Genomic DNA, 5,581 nt, shown 5'->3' with positions numbered 1-5,581 from the left:
TCAACCGTGGTCGCGGTGGCAAACTTCAAAGAGCGATTTTTGTCACCCTTTACCAGTGCGGACCGCACAAAATGGTAGTGCGGCCGCACTGGAAACTTCAGAGACCTGTGCAATTTGCCAATTATGTCCTGTACTGCATCAACTCAACCCTGCAATATCTCACAACCAGTTAGCCTAAAAATCAATCCTATACTATAAATAAAATCAAAGAAAACAAAAAGAAAAACACACGGGTTGCCTCCCAAGAAGCGCCTGATTTAACGTCGCGGCACGACGCATATTACCCTCCAATCATTTGAAATGAACAACAGCCACCACCTGGCTATCATCAAACTTCCCAAGATAATGCTTGACCCGGTGCCCATTCACTCTAAAGACTTCACCATTTTTGTTTTTCAAATCAGAGCACCAAAGGGGGTCACCAACACAACTTCAAACGGTCCACTCCATTTTGATTTTAGCTTTCCTGGAAACAGACGTAACCGGGAATTGAACAAGAGAACCAAATCACCAACCTTGAACTCATTTCCACGAGCATATTTATCATGAAGGTACTTCATCTTGTCCTTATACAAGGATGAACTCGAGTAGGCATGGAACCGGAATTCATCAAGTTCATTGAGTTGTTCAACACGAAGATTGGCCGCAACATCCCACTCAAGATTAAGCTTCCTCAAGGCCCACATGGCCTTATGCTCCAACTCCACTGGTAGATGACATGCTTTCCCAAACACCAACCGGATGGCGACATACCAATTGGGGTCTTGTACGCGGTCCGGTAAGCCCATAGAGCATCATCTAACTTTTTAGACCAATCGGTCCTATTGGCATTGACAGTTTTGGACAAAATGTTCTTGATCTCCCTGTTAGACACTTCAACCTGGCCACTTGCTTGAGGATGATAAGGCGTAGAGACTTTGTGGTTGACACCATACTTGGAAAGCAAGACATCAAAGGCTCTATTACAAAAATGCGATCCTCCATCACTAATGATTGCCCGAGGTGTACCAAACCTTGTGAAAATTCTCTTCTTCAGAAATGCCACCACACTCCTAGCTTCATTGTTGGGCAAGGCCACGGCCTCAACCCAATTTGACATATAATCAACCGCTACAAGAATGTAAGTGTTACCACACAAGCTTACAAAAGGGCCCATAAAATCGATACCCCATACATCAAAGATATCCACTTCAAGAATGGTGTTTAGAGGTATCTCATCTTTCTTGGAAATCCCGCCCGCTCGTTGACATTGATCACACCTTTTTACTAGATCACTTGCATCTTTGAACAAGGTTGACCAATAAAAACCACAACTCAGAATTTTCGAAGCCGTCCTTGCCCCTCCATGATGGCCACCATAGGGGGGGGGGAATGACAAGCCTCTAGGATGCTAAATTGTCCTCCTCAGGTACACACCTCCGGATCACTCCGTCGGTGCAAATCTTGAACAAGTATGGCTCGTCCCAATAGAAGTCCAGACTATCCCGTTTGAGCTTCTTCCTTTGGTTAGAAGAGAGCTCACACGGGATGATGCCAGTCACAAGGAAATTCGCAATGTCCGCAAACCATGGCATATCACACATCGACACAGAAAGTAGTTGCTCATCGGGGAATGTATCATTGATCTCTAAGCCATCACACAGCCTTCCTCCCTCCTCCAAGCGGGACAAATGATCCGCCACTTGGTTCTCACTACCTTTCCGGTCCACTATCTCCAAATCAAACTCTTGAAGAAGTAACACCCATCGCATCAACGGCGCCAAAAAGTTGATCACAACCAACTCCGCACCACTAATAAGTAGCAAGAGAGGGTCGCAATAGCTTTTACCCGATTTTGGGTCGGGATCGAATCCACAGAGAGCTAGGATTGGAATCGAGTATCTATTTAGCTTAGGATTGCGTGTGTGTTATTAATTACACTTCTCATAATTTTTGGGGTTTTCTTTATATTCTACTATGATCAAACTACAAATTATAATTGAAACTAAATTAGCTAAGAGTAAATTGCTACAAGTTGTATCTAATGGTTTAAAAGGCACTAGGGTAGTGACTTTCACCTAAGTGGCTAATTGACGGGTAAATGCATCTAAGGCACGATTGACATGATTAAGGAAATATGTTATAACCGTTGCTCGATACTACCCACTCTACACCTCTCAGTAGAAAGAGTGGTTTTGCCCAATTGACTCTCTCGAGACCAATTAGGTATGCATATTTGCCCAAGCAACTAGAGTTCAAGTCGGGTAATTACTCTCTCGAGGTTTAACCCTTTAATTGAAACTATCAAATCTCTTGAGTCCATCCCAATTCCTTGTTGAGTCAATTTTGGAGACTTAGGCTCTCTTTCTCAAGAAGAACCTAAGTCAACTTAGCACAAACTAGTGTCTGCAACCACTAATTCATAAATTAAACCATAAAATTGACCCAAATAACAAACACCCATAATCAATCTAACCATAAATCACAACACCCATCAATTACCCACACTAGGGTTGAGCCACAACCCTAGCTATGGGGTCTAGCTACTCATATTAGAAGAAGAAAAGCAAGAAATAGATGAAGAGAAAGACATATTAATTAATTACTAATGTAAATACAGAGATTCAATGATTAAAACTAAGCAAAAGTGCCCAAAATGGCTAGGAAATATCGTCTCACGAGCGAATCTACAGTATTGTAATATCTGATACCCTAAAAATGGAAAAAAAAATCTATTTATATTAAGCTGGAAAAACTGGACAAAATTTCCCCTGCGGGGTCAGTGCGGACCACACAAAATGGTGTGTGGCCGCACTAGGCCCTTGACTCTGAAAAATCAACTCTCTGAACCCAGGCTCCGCGGACCGCACAGAATGGACTGCGGCCGCGGAGGCATCTAGCGCGGTCCGTACAAACACGACCGCAGACCGCACAGGCTTGAACCTTGGCACTTGACATCTCTCTGAAGTTTGCTTCCGCGGACCGCATAAAATGGTAGTGCGGCCGCAGTGTCTTCAGTGCGGGCCGCACAATATCTACTGCGGCCGCACTGCTTTGATGCCTTCAAATCTAGGTCTCTGAATCTCCCTAGTGCGGACCGCACAAAGTGTAGTGCGGCCGCACTAGGCCTGTTTGTCCTGAGTTGTCTTGTCTTTGGTACTTGTGCAGGTTTCACTCCTTTTGAGCCGATCTTTGACATCTCGTCACTTTGTTGATCAAACCTGCAATCAAGCACAACTTATGAGCCTTTTGGGATTATTTTGTAAGAATTTATAATCAAAGCGTAAGCAAGAAGGAGCATGAAACACGTCAAAATCCCTAGTTATCAGATGTCTATTAACTCCTAAAGGAGTTACTCCCACTACTCTTCTCCATTAACCTACAACTACCTTTTATAATTATTGTTGTAACTCCCACACCTCCGTATGTGCCTCCCTCTGATGAAAACATCAATTTATTTCTCGGAAACGACGAATTCCAAGCTTGTATAACAACCTCTCTAATGTTGAGATCGGCAATGCCTTAGTGAATTATTTCCCCAAATTATCACTTGAACGAATTTCTTGAACATCCATTTCATCATTCTATTGAAGATCGTGTCTGCGAAACTTTGGTGAAATGTGCTTTATTCTGTCTCCTTCAATATATCTTTCTTTCAATTGAGCTATGCAAGCAACATCATCTTCAATATTATTAGTTCTCTTCAAAAAAAAAACACGTCTCTTTCGTGTTGAGTCACTTAATTTATAAGCTGTTAGTATCTTGGTATGAAGGACGAACTTCATGTAATGCCCTGCATTTGCATAACCAACAAAACTTTGGCAATATTTGTTAGTCATCAAGTGGGATGAGCTTCATGATTCTTACAATTAAGGTTTTAATGAGGCACATTATCTATAGACGTCCAAGGGGAAGTGTTATGAAATATTATAATTATATTAGTGGATGTCTATTAACTCCTACAGAAGTTACTCCCATTACTCTTCTCCATTAACCTCCCACTACTTCTTACAATTATTGTTGTAACTCCCACACCTCCATAACCCCCTCCATGATTTTCCCCCATGATCTCAATAGTTAATACCATATTCATGACATCCCTTTTTTTTACCTCAATGTCATCCTATAAATAGAGGGTTTGGGCATCACATTGTATACACTTGGAAAACACTTGAATACATGGAAGAAATAAGAATCTCTCTTCTCTTTCTTCCTCTATTCTTGTCTATTTTCTTGTTTTATATTATTACTTTGAGCTAAGTTTCTCAACATGAACATCTATTTTCCCGAAAAATAAAGAGAATAAAAGAAGGAAGATTGATAATATAAAGTAGAAAATGACTATGTATGATTTTACCAATTTTCACAAAGAAATTGTTCGAGGCGTGATTCTTTTTTCTTTTCTCTTGAAAATGATTTTAAGGAGACAACAATGTTTGGCTAATCAGGTAGCCCAAATCATAAATGTGCAGGGGGGATCTCCTGAAATACCGCTCCATAGTCCCAAAGTAAATATCCAGTACAGAGGATCTCTTGGGATACCGTCCCGTAGTCCCAAACATAAATGTGCAGGGGATCTCCCGGAATACCGTTCCGTAGACCCAAAGTAAACATGCAGGGGAATCTTCCGAAATACCGTTCCGTAGTCCCAAAGTAAATATGCAGCGCAACCAACAGAAACAACAGTTACAGCACAGCAGAAAACTCGTACATCACCACAATACGTATAACAACAACAATGACAATAATACAAGGTACGACAAGTAAATCAACTCAAGAACTGTAAATCACAAAGAAACGGTAGAACCGGCTCGCAAGGAATAACCACAGAAAAGAATGCTGGCATAAAGGGAACAATTCAACAAAGGAAAAACTAACATGTAGCAATGATCCCACAATATACAAGTCAATAAAAAGGAATTCAACACGAGTCCAGTAGTCCCAAATGAAGGCAAGTCAACAAAGATATAGGTTATCTAAACTCCTTTTAAGGTTGGAAAGTTACGAGGATATTCGACAATTCAATTAAGGAAAGGTGATCTTAGCTTCACATAAGACTAAACAATTTCAGGAGGGATAATCATAAATCTCAAATAAGACAAGCAGCTACAAAAAGATAGCATGACAATATGAGAGGCGAAATTCTTTAGTTAAATCAAGTCAATTAGGCAATAAGAGTGAATCATGAAATAATTAATTCCAATTAAGCATGTAGAGGCGAAACTAGTAAATAGGAAACCAAGTCATATCAAGAATAACTTCATACATAGTGAATATAAGGATCTAAGAACCCTAAAGGCCAATTTCCCACAAATAAGTCCGAGTGCGCACTCGTCACCTCGCGTACACGAACTGCAATCAACATAGAAGACTGAAATCCTAAGGGGAAGTCCCCCACACAAGGTAATACTTACCTCAAGGACGACAAACTGATACTCTAAAATGCACTTTTCGGGTGAAAAGACCTCCGGACGGCTCAAATCCAAACAAAATAACTTCAAGGAACAAATAAATTACATAAGAAACTATTCCGGATCATAAAGCCTCAATCTTTAACAAAATCCAAAAATTGGTCCAAAAGTCGCCCCCCCCCCGACCCCGA

Source organism: Nicotiana attenuata, unplaced genomic scaffold (assembly GCF_001879085.1).
Source record: "Nicotiana attenuata strain UT unplaced genomic scaffold, NIATTr2, whole genome shotgun sequence".
Classification (NCBI taxonomy): Eukaryota; Viridiplantae; Streptophyta; class Magnoliopsida; order Solanales; family Solanaceae; genus Nicotiana; species Nicotiana attenuata.
This window is presented reverse-complemented; position numbering follows the sequence as displayed.